The sequence below is a fragment of the Orcinus orca genome, chromosome 18, assembly GCF_937001465.1.
Source record: "Orcinus orca chromosome 18, mOrcOrc1.1, whole genome shotgun sequence".
Classification (NCBI taxonomy): Eukaryota; Metazoa; Chordata; class Mammalia; order Artiodactyla; family Delphinidae; genus Orcinus; species Orcinus orca.
In genome coordinates, this window is record NC_064576.1 from 25,310,441 (window position 1) to 25,328,702 (window position 18,262).

General features: G+C 36.9%; 1 long non-coding RNA gene across 1 annotated transcript in view; it reads right to left on the reverse strand.

The window, feature by feature from the left end:
* LOC125961930 (uncharacterized) overlaps positions 1-18,262 on the reverse strand; it is a 193,214-nt gene that overhangs the window by 67,595 nt on the left and 107,357 nt on the right. Inside the window, exon 2 of the long non-coding RNA XR_007473065.1 lies at positions 5,801-5,868. This is a non-coding gene — a long non-coding RNA (uncharacterized LOC125961930). The remainder of the gene's footprint in view (positions 1-5,800; positions 5,869-18,262) is intronic.

Consider the following 18,262-nt stretch of genomic DNA (forward strand, 5'->3'; position numbering starts at 1 on the left):
GCACGTTTGTTGTTGATCAACCCAACTTTACAAAAGGACTCAGAAGATGAAATTTACAAATACATACTGTAAAAAATTCAAGTGTTTTTAAATATATGAGTTTTTAAAGATGTATGTCCTCAATTTAAGGATTAAAAAAAAAATTCTCCCCCCTCAGCATTTTATAAAATTTAATGCACAAATAGATATGCATCCCAAAGTGTCAAAAGATTATTTTCATATGTTGGCAGATTCAGTCCATGCCTCTCTTAAAAATTTGGAACTTGTTTGCTTCTAAGGCTGAGTGCATTTTGGAATAACTTTTGTTAGCTACAAATAACAATCTTTTCAGGTCCTAGCAACCAGGCTCTGCTTTAGCAAAGGCCTTTGAAGAGTTGCTTTCACTGCCTTTGCCCTTCCCCTTACACTCTCTCAGATTCCTACCATTCCATTTTTTAAACTAGAGAGAGAGAAAGGAATGAAAAAAGGAAGAAAGGAGAGGAAGGAAGGAAGGAAGGAAGGAAGGAAGGAAGGGGGGAAGGAAGGAAGGAAAACTTGTATAAAAGGATGCAGTGCAGTGTTTCACAGTTCAAAATTATGCAAAAACCAAATGTACACTTCTCACCTGCTTACCATGCAAGTTTGGGGATACAGTTCTTCAACAAACAACAGGTTTATTGATTATAAAGATTCCAGTAGAGATTTTTAGCCAATGTGTGCTGTTTTTGTGAAGAAGAAAAAAAAGTAATTTGAAATTGAGCCACCTTTATTTTAAGTTCCCTAGTCAATATGTTGCCACAGCAACCAAAGTTCTTGTTATCCGGGAAAAGACAGATGTCTTTGCTTCAATGAGGATGCAAAGCTTGAAGAAGGAAAAAAGAAAAAAAAAAAAAAAAGCAATGAAAATTCATCATTTCCTGATTTGAAATGTGAATTGCTCTGAGTTGGCTTTCAGCCATAGCCCTTATCCACAGTATCCTTCAATATGTATTCAAGTCCCTCAATATTGCAATACTTCATTTTCATTAATTAAATAATTACATCAAATGTTGTCTCATGATTCATTCGAATGAATTCATTGCCAAAAACAGCTATTATTAAATTTCAAGTAGTTCATATTATTGTGCCATGTATTGACAAATATGATGTTTAACTTTACTTAGTAAGAGTGGTTGTGTCCACAGAAAGAAAACGATGGGAACCACGAAAGGAAAGCATAGATAGAGTGAGGACCAGAAAGCCACCTATGTTTTTAATTAACTGTTTGGCTACATGTGCATTTTCCTTCTCACCCTTGAAGTTTTACTAAAAAGAAGGTTAAACAATTTATGGATGTTTAGACTAACAAGGGAAAAAAAGGAGACAATAGCAGACTACATATGACAAAAAATTTTTGAAGATGAAAAACAAATAGAATAGTAAGTGAATTAACAAAATAGAGAAAGTTTCGATTGAGCTGTCTGGACAGGAGGATACTGAACAGCCGTGAGTAAATTTAGATGGAATTACAGATAGACTTAGGTTCAAGGTCTACAGAAGGCAGAGTGTGAAGACAGAAAATCAAGAGTTTGGTTGAAAAATCTGTTTCAAGAAAAGCCAAAGCTTTTAGCCCCTTTTCACCTACTGTTTGTGCATGGGGTAGGCAGGACTTACACTCCTGAGACTAAGATACCAGACAGATTCAGTTGAGAGGGAGGGGGGCCCAGGTCTCAAAGTAGGAAATTTAATTAAAAGTTTGCATATTCTATACTACTCTACAATTTTTTAAAATTTATTGGTATTTTAATTAATCAACTTTATTTTTCAGGACAATTTTAGTTGTACAGGAAAGGTGAGCAGAGAGTTCCCATGTATCTTCTCTAAACACTGTTTCCTCTTTTATTAACTGCTTGCTTTAGTGTGGTACTTTGTTACAATTGATAAACCAACATTGATACATTTTTATTAGCAGAAAGCCATAGTTTACACTGTCTCTCTTTTTTTTTTTTTTTTTCTTTTTTCTGCCGTACGCGGGCCTCTCACTGTTGTGGCCTCTCCCGTTGCCGAGCACAGGCTCCGGACGCGCAGGCTAAGTGGCCATGGCTCACGGGCCCAGCCGCTCCGCGGCATGTGGGATCTTCCCAGACCGGGGCACGAATCCGTGTCCCCTGCATCAGCAGACGGACTCTCAACCACTGCACCACCAGGGAAGCCCACACTGTCTCATTTTTTTTGTGTTGTTCTGTTCTGTAGTTTTTGACAAACGCGTAATGCCATGTGTCTACCATTAAAATATCATTCGGAATAGTTTCACTGCTCTGAAAATCCCCTGTGCTTCACCTATTCATCCCTCTTCCCATATTATTCCACCTGAACTTCTGCCAACCACTGATCTATTTACTGCTCTGTAGTATTGCCTTAAACAGTATGTCATACAGTCAGAATTGTACAGTATGTAGCCTTTCACAATGGCTCTGTTCACTTAAAGAACAAGTCCAAGCAGACTAGGTAAAGTGAAAATATACATGTTGATACTGGAAGAAGGCTTTAAGGAAGAAAATGTGACAATTTTGGATACTGATTCAAGCCAACAGTATCCCACACAGGTCGATATGTTCTGGGAGCAGATGCCCCAAACAGGTCAGAACCAGGGGCTTTATTAATTCTGTCCTTGTATTTATCACTTACGTATGTCTCAGCTACTCTAATGATTTAAATTTTCCCTGTGGTAAAGAAAACTAATATCAGGAGAAATACTTTAGATTTTCCAGTTATTCAAATATATTTTCTCATCTGATTTTCACAAGCCGCATTATCCAAGGGACAGTCTCAGTTAGGGGTGCAATCCACAACCACAGAGTAGAGCAGCAGCCCAAGGTGCACCAAAGGGTTGGATCTCATCCACGAGTCTCGTGTTTTCAGTAACTGAGTTAAACAGTACAAATGTTCAGCTCATCACAGCAGAACATATTTCTTGGAACTAATTTTTTGGATGACTGATTTTTTCACATAAAAAGTACAACGATTCCTTCCCAGAATATTTGAATATTCATTCCGTTTTTTATAACCGATTCTATATAATAAACTGTAAAGTTCATCACTATACATAATCATATGTATAGCCTCAAAGTTCACAACACAGTAAATCAGCTGTTTTTTAAATGCTGGAATGTATCTGTATTTTTATGGCAATAATTAAATTACCATTTGGCTATATTTTATCACATATGGTACACTTAAATAGTTAAGCAATATTAGTCACCTGTTTTATATTACACTTGTATTACTTATTATACAAAATATGTTACATAGATCATACTTTGTTTTGACTATTGAAAAACTATGCCCACTATGTTTAGTGCCATAACCTAGTAATTCCACAAGAGTTCCAGAGTCCCCTTGGGAATGCCTCATATTGACACGACATCCTTAATTGCCAGAATCTACATTTGGATATCTATGATTTTGCTAAAAAATATGTAGGAACCCGTGTAGCCAAGCAATTATCCCTTTGGCTATTCATCAGAGGAGTCTCAAGAGCCTAAGCATTTCTATTCTAGGGCTGGAATGATTTACCCTTTGAAAGAAATGTAAGGAAATAAAATAAGCTCAAAATTGACTTTCAGACTATTACTTTGAAAGGAAATGTTACCTACATAGAAGACCTTTAGTGAAACAACTAAATGCCTATTTAACATTTGTAACATGTTAGGAGCCATATTATTATCTATATAAAGAGTTGAAAGATATCTCCTAAGACTCCCTTGAGTCACAACACTGTCAGCAGAATCCAATGAAAACCTGTTCTGTTTTAAAGAATTGCTCCTAGAAAGACTATTCAAGAAATTCTTCTTAAAGAAATCGGTCAGATGATTATTATGATCTAATCTATGACTCAATCTGTTTTTTGATCATTACTAAAAATGAACTAATGGAAACAAACGTGAATGACTACCAATCTGCATGGAGTTTGAATGGACCTGGAAGACCATTATTGAGTAACTTTTCAGACTTCTGATTTTCCACGAATTCATCTTAAGTTGTTGCCTCAAAATCTATTTTCTCAAAACCCATCCTGTGGGAAGATTAAGGAGACATAATTTTCCCTATTTCTCCCACTATGTACAACAAAAACCCTGGCATTGTTATTTAAAGCAAACATAGGAGAAAAAAGGCAGAACAGCTAGGGACCTTGGGACCCAAGGAATGACATGATGATGGGTTTCCTGAGTTATCTTTTTGCTTCATATGTGGCAGACTTGGAGCTGAAGAAAGTGGCAACTGAGAAATGCCAACAGACACAAGAAAAAGAAAAAATTCTGCTCTCCCTAATCAAAAAAAAAAACAGGGTAGCCCACCCAGAGAGATACTTTTAGACAGTAACTGTTCTACTCAAGGCAAACATCACAGGAAAAATGAAGGCCTCATCCCCATCTGCACCAGCAAGGGCAGAGTGGCGGCGGCAATGAGGTGTCCTCCCTCCACCAGCTGGGATGGTGTCAGAAAAGGCTGAATGGAGACTTAGGACTTTCACAAGCTCCCAGAGATAATGGGGCCACCCCTCCATGGTATCAGTGGAGGGCCGGGGAGCCAGACTTCTGCCTCTGCCCAGCAGTAACAAGGAACCCTCTGCTCATGTGTTGTTAGACTGAGTGGGGAATCTAGATTTCTACCTTCATCTGGCAGTAAAGAGACTTCACTGATTTCCCCTCTCCCTCTGTCCCTGCCAGGATAATGTCAAACAAACAAACAAACAAAAAAGTCAGCTAAAACAGAGGCTAAATAAGATGCAGAGTTTCATAATAGAGTTCCAAAAATTCCCAAATATCAATCAAATGTCACTTGCCACACCAAGAACCAGGAAAATCTCAGGGGAAAAATAACCATCAGTAGAGGAGAAACACTGAGAAGACAGAGATGTTAGAATTAACTGAGAAAGACTTTACAGCAACCATTATAAAATCGATTCAACAAGCAATTTTGAGTGTGTTTAAACCAATCAGAAAACATAAAAGCTCCGTAAAGAAATAGAAAATCTCAGCAAAGAAATGGAAGTTAAAAAGAAGACCAAATGAAAATTTAGAACAGAAAAATATAATGACTGAAATAATAAAACTCAATGGATGAGCTCAACAACCAGATGAAGGTGGGAGATGAATCAGTAAACTTGAATGTATCGATAGAAATTAGCAAATCTGGACAACAGAGAGAAAATAAACGAAAAAAAAAGAAGAAGAAAAGAAACAGACAAATGAAAAGAGCCACAGGGGACTTGTGGGAATATAACAAAGGATCTAACATTTGTGCCACCAGAGACCCAGAAGGAGAGGATGAAGAGGGAGGGGCTGCAAAGTATGCAAATATATGGCAGAAAGATTTCTGAATCTGGCAAAAGAAATAAACCTACATATTCAAGAAGCTGAGTGAACTACAAACAGAATAAACCCAAAGAAACACACCAAGACACAACATATTCAAACTTCTGAAGATAAAGACGAAGAAACATCTTAAAAGCAGTGGGAAAAAAAAAACCCTCCATGTTATCTAGAGGTGAAAAACAGTGGATTTGAATGTGGGTTTGTGATAATGAACTTTATTTCTTATTTCTATTTTTCTATATATTTTTTTCATTTTCTTTAAAACAAGCATTTGAATTCTGTAAAGGAAAACAATTAAAATTTAAGTAGTGCTAATGTTTTTTTCTAATTTTTCAAGAGCTGAAAGAAGTGAACTGTCAACCCAGAATTCTACATCCAGTGAAATATTTTGCAGGACTCTAGGGAAAATCAAGATGCTCTCAAATGAAGAAAAAAATAAGAGAAATTGTCACCATCAGACTTACCCTGCACATCAGATCCTAGTAATCTGACTCAGATGTTTTCTCCACAATTCTGACCCAAAAAGGTCTACCTAAACATAGAAAAGAATGAGAAATCATGAACACTTTAAATCTTTTATACAGCACTATTGAACTGATTGTACACACTATTTATGTTGAAATTAACAATAATGTTTTCTAACATAGGTTTTGTCACTCTCATTTAGTCTTTTCAGTATAATCATGAAATATGTCAACAGCCCTTCCTGATAACTTACCGATGGCTACCCAGATCAGATAAATCTCTGGAACCAACAAAGATTACAATCTAAGACCCAGAGTAGACAGAAACAGTTAAACCTTAGACAGTGTCACCTCAACATATCAGAATGAAACACCTTTTCTACAGATTTAAAAATTAGAATGAAAAAAAAATTAGCACTATTTAAATTTGGTTTTGTGGTAATGGACTTACTTCTTTCTATTTTTTTTTAACATCTTTATTGGTGTATAATTGCTTTACAGTGGTGTGTTAGTTTCTGCTTTGTAACAAAGTGAATCAGCTATACATATACATATATCCCCATATCCCCTCCCTCTTGAGCCTCCCTCCCACCCTCCCTATCCCACCCCTCTAGGTGGTCACAAAGCACCGAGCTGATCTCCCTGTGCTATGCAGCTGCTTCCCACTAGCTATCTATTTTACATTTGGTAGTGTATATATGTCCATGCCACTCTCTCACTTCATCCCAGCTTACTCTTCCCCCTCCCTGTGTCCTCAAGTCCATTCTCTACCTCTGTGTCTTTATTCCTGTCCTGCCCCTAGATTCTTCATTCTATATTTTTCAAAACCCCAAGCATTTGAATACCGTAAAGAAAAAAAATTAAACATTGTCTAATTTGGTAAATATGATTATGCCACCCATCCTCAGACTCAGATTCTAATGTAGGTAATATGTGATGTGTAAGTAAGTATTTGGCAATGCACAGTAAGAGTTTGGGAAATCTGCCTACAATGTGATAATCTCCTTAGGATGTCTCTTCTTCACGGAGAATAAACTCTTTATTCTTTAATTTTTTCTTATAAATCCTCTTCCATCTGTTATTTGTCTGCCCTTCTCATACTATTCTCCTTGATAATTTCATGAGCTTTGTCTTTCTTTCTTATAATATAATCCTAACATTTTATCTACTGTCTCTCGCAAATATACGTGTGTGGGTATATGTGGATGTCTATGTGTGTTTGTGATGTGTGTGTGTATATATATGTATTTGTACGTACATATGTGTACTTGTGTGGGTTACATCTATGCGTATGCCTGTGCCTGTATGTGTATATGAGTCTGTGTGTGTGTAGTTAGGTGTGTGTATTGATTACATATGTGTTTGTGTGTTTAAGTGTGTACATTTGTTTTTATCTATCCATCTATCTACCTCTAAACTTATATGTCTTCTTGTCTACCTACCTAATTGCCTCCCACTTATCTCCCTATAGTCCAAAACAACAATCACTTCACACCTTTTAGAATATTGTTTCACTTAACAAATTCAAATAACTCTCTGATCAAAAATATATGCCCAAGGATTCTTCAATATACAGAAATCAATGTAATAAACCATATTAACAAATTGAAGGAGAAAAACCATATTATCATCTCAACAGATGCAGGAAAAGCTTGCGACAAAATTCAACGTGCATTAATGATAAAAAACCCTCCAGAAAGTAGGCATAGAGGGAACTTACCTCAACATAATAAAGGCCATATATGACAAACCACAGCCAACATAATTCTCAATGGTGAAAAACTGAAACCATCTCCTCTAAGATCAGGAAGCAGACAAGGCTGTCCACTCTCACCACTATTATTCAACATAGTTTTGGAATTTTTAGCCAAAGCAATCAGAGAAGAAAAAGAAATAAAAGGAATCCAAATCGGAAAAGAAGTAGTAAAGCTGTCACTGTTTGCAGATGACATGATACTATACATAGAAAACCCTAAAGATGCTACCAGAAAACTACTAGAGCTAATCAATGAATTTGGTAAAGTAGCAGGATACAAAATTAATGCACAGAAATCTCTTGCATTCCTATACACTAACGATGAAAAATCTGAAAGAGAAATTAAGGAAACACTCCCATTTACCACTGCAACAAAAAGAATAAAATACCTAGGAATAAACCTACCTAAGGAGACAAAAGACCTGTAAGCAGAAAACTATAAGACACTGCTGAAAGAAATTAAAGATGATACAAACAGATGGAGAGATATACCATGTTCTTGGATTGGAAGAATCAACACTGTGAAAATGACTGTTCTACCCAAAGTAATCTACAGATTCAATGCAATCCCTATCAAACTACCACTGGCATTTTTCACAGAACTAGAACAAAAAATTTCACAATTTATATGGAAACACAAAAGACCCCAAATAGCCAAAGCAATCTTGAGAAAGAAAAACGGAGCTGGAGGAATCAGGCTCCCGGATTTCAGACTATACTACAAAGCTACAGTAATCAAGACAGTACGGTAATGGCACAAAAAAAGGAATACAGATCAATGGAACAAGATAAAAAGCCCAGAGATAAACCCACACACATATGGTCACCTTATTTCTGATAAAGGAGGCAAGAATATACAGTGGAGAAAACACAGCCTCTTCAATAAGTGGTGCTGGGAAAACTGGACAGCTACATGTAAAAGAATGAAATTAGAACACTCCCTAATACCATACACAAAAATAAACTCAAAATGGATTAAAGTCCTAAATGTAAGACTGGACACTATAAAACTCTTAGAGGAAAACATAAGCAGAACACACTATGACACAAATCACAGCAAGATCATTTTCGGCCCACCTCCTAGAGAAATGGAAATAAAAGCAAAAATAAACAAATGGGACCTAAGGAAACTTAAAAGCTTTTGCACAGCAAGGGAAAACATAAACAAGATGAAAAGACAACCCTCAGAACAGGAGAAAATATTTGCAAATGAAGCAACTAACAAAGGATTTATCTCCAAAATTTACAAGCAGCTCATGCAGCTCAATATTAAACAAAAAACAACCCAATCCAAAAATGGACAGAAGACCTAAATAGACATTTCTCCAAAGAAGATATACAGATTACCAACAAACAAATGAAAGGATGCTCAACATCACTAATCATTAGAGAAATGCAAATCAAAACCACAATGAGGTATCACCTCACACCGGTCAGAATGGCCATCATCAAAAAATCTACAAACAATAAATGCTTGAGCGGGTGTGGAGAAAAGGGAACCCTCTTGCACTGTTGGTGGGAATGTAAATTGATACAGCCACTGTGGAGAATGGTATGGAGGTTCCTTAAAAAACTAAAAATAGAACTACCATCTGATCCAGCAATCCCACTCCTGGGCATATACCCTGAGAAAGCCATAATTCAAAGAGACACATGAACCCCAATGTTCATTGCAGCTCTATTTACAATAGCCAGGACATGGAACCAACCTAAGTGTCCATCAACAGATGAATGGATAAAAAAGATGTGGCACATATATACAATGGAATATTACTCAGCCATAAAAAATGAAATTGAGTTATTTGTAGTGAGGTGGATGGACCTAGAGTCTGTCATACAGAGTGAAGTAAGTCAGAAAGAGAAAAACGAATACCATATGCTAACACATATATATGGAATCTAAAAAAAAAAAAAATGGTTCTGAAGAACCTAGGGGCAGGACAGGAATAAAGACACAGATGTAGAGAATGGACTTGAGGACACAGGGAGGGGGAAGGGGAAGCTGGGACAAAGTGAGAGAATGGCATGGACATATATACACTACCAAATGTAAAATAGCTAGTGGGAAGCAGCTGCATAGCACAGGGAGATCAGCTCGGTGCTTCGTGATCACCTAGAGGGGTGGGATAGGGAGGGTGGGAGGGAGACACAAGAGGGAGTTGATATGGGGTATATGTTTATTTATAGCTGATTCACTTTGTTATAAAGCAGAAACTAACACATGACTGTAAAGCAATTATACTGCAATAAAGATGTTAAATATATATATATATATATATATATGCCCAACACCTAAAATACACTAGGGACAATGCCAGTTACTGTAATTACAAAGTTTAAACTGTACAGTTTCTGCCCTTAAAAATCTTTTCTGTTCTTAAAAAACACTTCTAGTAAATTGAGATTCTGGATATACAACTAAAATGTAATTTAGTCACTGAACCAAAATTATGTGATTGTATCTAAAATTTCTGAACATTTTATTATAAAAATGTTTAAATTCCTTAGTCTTGCACATCGAGTTTTAATAATCTGACTCAGGTGTCCTTTCCAGTGTCCACTGCCCTGCCCTAATGACTTCTGACATCTAACTCTGTTCTAGTAGACCTGAGTAATTCACTATTTCATAAATATTCATGCCTCCTCAATTGCCTCAAAATGTTGACCATGTTATTCTTTTTTGGCCTATATCTTCTCTCTCTTCCAATTTCTTTCCTTTGTTTTGTTTTTTACTATATATATCAATTCACTAATATATACATTTAAAGATTTTTTAATTTTATATTGGAGTTGATTAACAATTGTGTTGTTTTCAGGTGTACAGCAAAGAGATTCAGTTATACTTACACATGTATCTATTCGTTTTCAAATTCTTTCCCCATTTAGCTTATTAAAGAGTACTGAGCAAAGTTTCCTGTGCTATACAGTAGGTCCTTGTTGGTTATCTGTTTTAAATATAGCAGTGTGTAAATGTCACTATCAAAGGTTTTTTGTTGTTGTTGTTGTTGTTGTTTTGCGGTACGCAGGCCTCTCACTGTTGTGGCCTCTCCCGCTGCGGAGCACAGGCTCCGGACGCGCAGGCTCAGCGGCCATGGCTCACGGGCCCAGCCGCTCCGCGGCATGTGGGATCTTCCCGGACCGGGGCATGAACCCGTGTCCCCTGCATCGGCAGGCAGACTCTGAACCACTGCGCCACCAGGGAAGCCCAGTAGCAAAGTTTTAATGCCTTAATCTGAACCACCTTTCCACACTAGCATAGATTCCACCTGTAACCTCCACTTCCCTAATCACCTTCCTTCAGCTGGCATGTCAGTGCCTATCACGGTGTTAGGCACTAGGGATACAGCCATTGACAAAAGGGACACTGTTCCCACCCACATGGAGTTTAGGACCCAGCAGTAAAGGAGGATAGTTAACAAATTGTTTAAAATAATACCTGACAAAGTGTGCAGAAGCACTGTGAAAGCAGATACAGAATACTATGGACGCTTGTGGCAAACATGGCCCAGTTATTTACGTGGAGGAACATTGCTGGACGGCAAATTCTTTGAGAGGAGAGACTACATGTCTGTGGCACCTCCAGGGTACCTTGTATACATAGAAGGCATTCAAATAATATTTACTAGATGGATAAATAACTTAAAATATACTTAAAGTATTTACTCAATTCATAGTAATAAGAAACTGAAAAGGCTGGTCATATTAGAATGCTTTTCATTCTACATAACAGTGATGTAGCAAGCAAATATTGATAACTAAGATTCTAATAGAACTTTACCATATCCTCTTTATTTCAGTCAATGGATGTTCTTAGTAGACCGTATAAAGACACAGAAATCAAACTGTGATTTTAGAAGATAACCATAATTGTTGTTCTGTGACTTCAGGAATAAACAATTTATTCTAAAATAACAAAGATGCTCAGTGAATGAAAAAGCTTGATGAGTGCATTAACATATTAAAATTATTCTGGGAGTAGAAAAAAATCCCACTAATTAAACAAACATCACAACCTCACCAGTGCTTGGCTATCCATTAGACCAGAAATCTCTCTGGATGCAATCTCAACCAACATATACAAAGTGCTGCTACTTTGAGACATCATTAGATTTCTGAAAATCTACTCCAATTTCAACTTATTATATTGTATTTCATATCTTGTCTTAATTTTAATACAGGAAAAAATCGGGTTCAAGGATTTATTTTTTCTAAAAGATTTTATACAATCACTGCCTGAATTTAATGAAAGTGATTTATAAAGACTGCTATCATTTGAGCTAGGCTGAAACAATAATGACAATATACTAGCAGATGGATAGAGCAGTTTAATCACCAGACTAGTAATAATTCGATTTCCCAAATCCAATGTTTCAAAATATGGATGTATTCATTGATAACTTAAGTGTGAAGTAAAGAGAACATGGAACCTTAGAGAATAGTTATTTTCAAGGGTTTAGTTATTATGTGACTTCAAGTAAATATGTACTTCTACCCATTCCCCTCAAGCTCTTCTCAGATTATTTCCATGTATTTTATCAAACAGTTAAAACACTGGATCTGAACCCCATCCAACAGATCCTACTATTTTCACTCAGTCTATTTTTTTTTCAGTATGTTAAAATTATTGAAAAGAATTTTGATAGGAACTGAAACATAACAGGAACTTTTGATTTCATGTTGCCTAAGTAAGTTATCTGAGGTCCTTGAAGCCAAGAAATTTGTATTTTTCATTTTTTAGGATTTATGAGTTTACGGTTTTGAAAAAAATGACGGAAAGAAGGCAAACAATACAGAAAAGTACAAAACATATGGGAAAATATCTCTACAAATCCTATCACTTGTAAATTACTATAATCGTCTTACTATGAATAGCATTTCAGGCATATCTCCAATTACTATGTATAAATAGAAGGATATACAAATGAAAGGAAAGATGGATAGCAGATATTTGGCTGGGTGGATAGATGGATGGGTGGATGGGCATGGTATTATAAAACCAATATTATATTATTTTGTCATTATAGTGAAAAAACAAATTTTACTTAAATTTTATTGTATTTAAATTTACAGAAGAAAGAAAAACAATTAAAAACAAAGCAATTCCCAAACTTTAGATGAATGTTCTTTCAGAATGAGATATCCTCTTAACCATTATGAAGTTAAAGTCATTTCAACTACATTTATTTTATACATTATTTTACTTCCTATTATAAAATATTAAGATATTAACACTTTATTAATGAAATTTGTTAGTTATGTTCTTATTTTTATGTTATCAAAGTTTCAAATATTTTTCTTTTTTAAAATTGTAATTCCAACCAGTATTTAGTCTTGATTCTGTTTTTTAATGGAGTCAATGCTCACCACCAGCTCCTTTACCATACCATCCTGTTTCTGATGGCTTTATTTGTATGTTCCCTTTTGAGGCAAGATTTCATTTTTAGGTAGTATCAATGCCAGGATAGCCTAGTTTAAGATGCCATAAAAAAAAAATCAACCATCGATGTGTTAACATCACAAAGTTTATTTCTTGCATACACTGAATATTCCATGCATATCATTCAGAGATCTAGTCTGATGGAGGCTCCACATCAGTACTTCCCTTCATCATCATTGTGGCATAAGAACAAGATGATGGTGAGTAATGCAGTGGCTCCGAAGAGAGATACATGTCATTTCCACTCACACAGAAAGGGAAGTCCAATTCTAACACATACATACAGGAGAAGAACTGGAATATAATCATTCTCCATACACCTTGGCTTATTCCACTTTGAAGTTCTTCCTTTTCCATTGTATGTTGTACCTGTACTTTCAACTTTGAGAAAAGTCTTGGCAGACCTTTTTAAATTCTGGAGGCTATGTGTTCTACATTTGAGTGTGATTTTTGACCCAGTTTTCAAACTTTCCAATCTTAGGATCATGAACAAGAAAATGCTTTGGACCACATTCAGTGTTCAGTGAGTTACACCTTCACCAAGTCTTCATGAACCAATAAAAAGCTATAGTGTTCAAAGCCTTCTTCATCAACCCCTGGAATACTTCTGTGCCTTACGGAGGATTAATGGCTGACAATGGTATACCAAATAATCATGTAAGCTAAAATGCCTATCATATGCTATACTTTATCTGATCTACATATCCACAAATTTGGATGTGCACCACACCACTCCTATCAAGAAGTATCGTATACAAGATTGGACCCAAGCAGGCCCTTGAAACACAGGCATATTGCATGAGCAGGTGGAACAGGTTCACAAGGCACTTGCTCCTGCTGCATTAACTCCTTACCCACAGTCACTACCTGTGGCCCCACAACCCACCCTCATGTCTTCATGATCACTTCCCAGTATTCACCAGAGATAGACAGCTGCAGCACGACAGTCCCTCAGCAGTGGCCTTGAAAGACAGCAGTGAAGGAACAAATTCCTTCTGAGCAGAAATGATGATATGTGACTGATTTCTCACTTCATCTGAGATGGATTTACATCAATTATATCAATTTTGAGGGAGTGGCTAACTATTATTTCAGATACCCAAGGACACAGAAGGAATGAGATTAGAGGATTGCTGTCATAGAAGTCCGGAGAATTATGTGCGGATAGGATCTTGGAATGGGCATAGAGTGTGAGGGTATTTGTGTCTCATGTAATGTTCACCAATGGGCATCCACTCTAGAGGAGACTCTTATCAATCCTATGGAAAAATGTCCTTTGCTGTGAATGTCAATCTTTCTTGTTCCTTAGCTAGTCCAATGCTTGCTCAATGGGCTAATGTACAAAGTGACCGTGGAGGCACAGATAGAGATTATGTATGGGTATGCAAATACTGATTTCCTCTTGAAAAGAAGATGTGGCTACTACCAACCTTACCAGTAGTGGAAATCAACACCAAGCCCCTATTTCCTGCAGGGCATCAGTCAGCCACTTGGTGGCAGTTTTATTTATTGGACATCTTCCATCGTGAAAATGTCAGCGCTTTATCCTCACTAAACAGACACTAATGACACGTATTTGACTTTTATGCTGTCACTGCTTCTGCTAACCCTATCATCCATGAATTTGCTGAATGCTTTTTCAAGTCTTAGTAGTTTCCGATACAGAATCTCATTTTCCACCAAAAGCTGTGAAGCAATAAATTTCTTATATGGAGTTTATCCAGCCAGTAGCTGGCCTGAGAAAATGTTGAATTGTCTGCTGAATACTCGAACATGGTACAGTCTGGGTGGTAGCATCCTGAAGGCTTGGTCCTTCAAGACATGATATATTTTTAAAATCAGCACATGATATACAGTATTATTCCTCCTGTGATCAGAATCCACTGTTCCAAGGATGTCTATCACCATAAACCCAAGTGACCTTTTCATAAAGCGTTTCATCTTCTCATTGATCTTTGTCTTCTGTTGGCGGGGAATATGCCAAGAGGAACACTTGTACCAGGGGTGTAATGGCCCCTACATTGAACTTGAATTTGAGACTCCCACCTGGTCATTTGGGGATTATCATGTCACTGAGACAACAGGAAAAGAGAGAGTTTACTGTATTGGCTAAAGCCTTAATCCTGATTAGCCTGGAAAGTAAGGCTGTGGCCAGAAAATGGGATTAAGAAAAAAGACACATGTCAGAAGACCTCAGAGGTACTGTTTTATATTTGTTTTATTCGTTTTATTTTGCAAATTTTCTAATCTACATAGAATACTACAATAAACATCCACATTCCTTCATCCATATTTATCAAATGTTAATATTTCACTGCATTTCTTCTATCATCTCTCCATAGATGATAGATGATAAATAGATAATAGATGATGATAGATAGATGGATAGTTTTCTGCTAAGTCATCTGGAAATTACAGATGTTGTTGCCCCCTTAATACTAAATACTGTACCAGTTATCTCCTAAGAACTATAACTTTGTCCTACACAAACACAATGCCATTATCACCCTTAATATATCATCCACATTCAGAATTTTCCCGCTGTTCCCCAAATAAAGCTGTAAACTAGTAAAGAGTCTTAAGCAGTGAGTCTGCTGTACTCTACTTCTAGAGGAAAGCAGAAGAGGCTAGAAACAGACCCCTGCAAGATCTCAGAAATTCGTTCTTAAATCCCCAGTCCAGGATAAGATCTTAAAATGAAATTGTGGTCTTTTCTTCAATGCAGAGACATTACAGATATTGCAGATACCAAGTCACTGAGCTGAGGGAAAATGTTTCAGATCCTGCTGGGGATCCTGTCTTATTTCCTCTTATGTCCCCAAGCTCACCATTTCCTATTCCCATAAAAATAGAAAGCAACTAGAATTTTTTTTCCAGTTTCTTTCACAGGTGGGGAGGTGGGAGCAGTGCCAATCAAACCCCTATATTCATGCAGCGAACTTGGCCCACATCCACCGTCTCACACAGAACACTTACTTCCCGTGACCCTGGAGGAGCACCTTCCTTACTACCGCAAGGTGCTGGTAGTACAGCACACCCATGAATTCATCTTGCTCATATAGATTTCTATTTCATTTATGGCCATGGAGATTTTTGTGTTATGCTTGACCTCATCTAAGAGATTTTGGTTTTCCTTTCCATACTGCATGTATTATCATTATGGGTCTGTCACAGAAAATATAACATTGAAGCATAAACTATATACAATATCTTCATTGGAAGTAATTACCAGGACCACCGCATATGGTTACATATTGTTGTGCAGTTTCTGTAAAGCACAAGAGAACCTAGATTAAGATTTGCAGAGGCAAAAATCTGGCCTGATGCTTCACACCAAGTTGTGTGCCTTGTGAGGGGCTGCGTGCAACCATAAGAAGTGGCACCTTTTTCTAATTCACACTAAGGAATTATTTGCTTACCAAGATATATACCCATAGATGTGTGCCTCTTGAGAGGGGTATCTTTTCCCTAGTTCACAGAAAGGCAAGCTATGGGCTTACAATATTCTTGGTTATTTATTCATGCAAAAACCTTTCCTGAGGATTCTGGAAAGGTAGAGACAGAGTTCTTCAATCCCTACATAAAGTCAGTAGAGAAACTAGATGGAAAAACCAAAGTCCTTATGTTAAAAGGGTCAATTCAACAAGAAGATATAGCATGTATACATCTAACAAGAGAACTTCGTATTACATGAAGCATTATAGGGTTGAATGCACAATTGGAGACTTCAACACTCCTCTCTCAGTGCGCCAAAGAATAAGCAGACAACACACTGAACAAATTGGCATTAGGTAACATCACCCTAATGTTATAATTTGGGTAGTGATTACAAGTTGTGCAACCTAAAATAATTAATGAAGCTACATATTTATTTTGTATAGCTTTATATTTTTGTGTTTCATTTTATAATATAGATGTTGAAGCCAAAGAACGAGTAAAACAAAATAGTTCCTGAGAATCTGTTATGGATAAGCCTTGTTATAACCACTGAGGTACAAAGTTGATTAAAATGGTCAGTCTTTGAGTTGGTGGATGAATAAATATTTATATTTAAATATAATTTAAATACAGTGGAGGTGTTAATTATCTTGATCTTGGTAATTATCACATTGTGCACCTTAAATATATGCAACATTTATCAAAAACATAAATAAATAAATAAATTTTAAAAATGATCTGGTGTATATACAACAGTGGAAATGCTCTGTTATCAGAGAACTTAATCCAGGCTCAGGTATAGAGTCTTTATTTTTTTTAATTTTATTGAAGTACAGGTGATTTACAATGTTATGTTAATTTCTTCTGTACAGCAAAGTGACTCACTTATACATATATACATGTTCTTTTTCATATTCTTTTCCATTATGGTTTGTCACAGAATATTGACGATAGTTCCCTGTGCTGTACTGTGTGACCTTGTTTACCCATCCTATACATAATAGTTTGCCTCTGCTAACCCCAAACTCCCAATCCTCTCCTCTACCCTCCCTGCGCCTTGTCAACAACAAATCTGTTCTCTATAACTGTAAGTCTGTTTTTTCCTTTGCAGATATGTCGATTTGTATAGTATTTTAGATTCCACATACAAGTGATATCATATGGTATTTGTCTTTCTCCTCCTGACTTCACTTAGTATGATAATCTCTCGATCCATCCGTGTTGCTGCACATGGCATTATTTCATTCTTTGTGATGGCTGAGTAGCATTCCATTGTATATATGTACCACATCTTCTTATGCACTAATCTGTCGATGGACATTTAGGTTGTTTCCATGTCTTGGCTATTGTAAATAGTGCTGCCATGAACATAAGGGTGCATGTATCTTTTCGAATTATAGTTTTGTCTATAGTATAGTATATGCCCAGGAGTGGAATTGTTGGATCATATGGCAACTCAATTTTTAGGTTTTTTTTTGTTGTTTTTTTTTGCGGTACGCGGGCTTCTCACTGTTGTGGCCTCTCCCGTTGCGGAGCACTGGCTCCGGACGCGCAGGCTCAGCGGCCATGTCTCACGGGCCCAGCCGCTCCGCGGCATGTGGGATCTTCCCGGACCGGGGTACAAACCCGTGTCCCCTGTATCAGCAGGCTCTCAACCACGGCGCCACCAGGGAAGCCCAATTTTTAGTTTTTTGAGGAACCTCCATACTGTTTTCCATAGTGGCTGCACCAATGTACATTCCTACCAACAGTGTAGGAGGGTTTCCTTTTCTCCATATCCTCTCCAGCATTTGTTATTTGTAGACTTTTGTTTTTTTAAAGATGTTGGGGG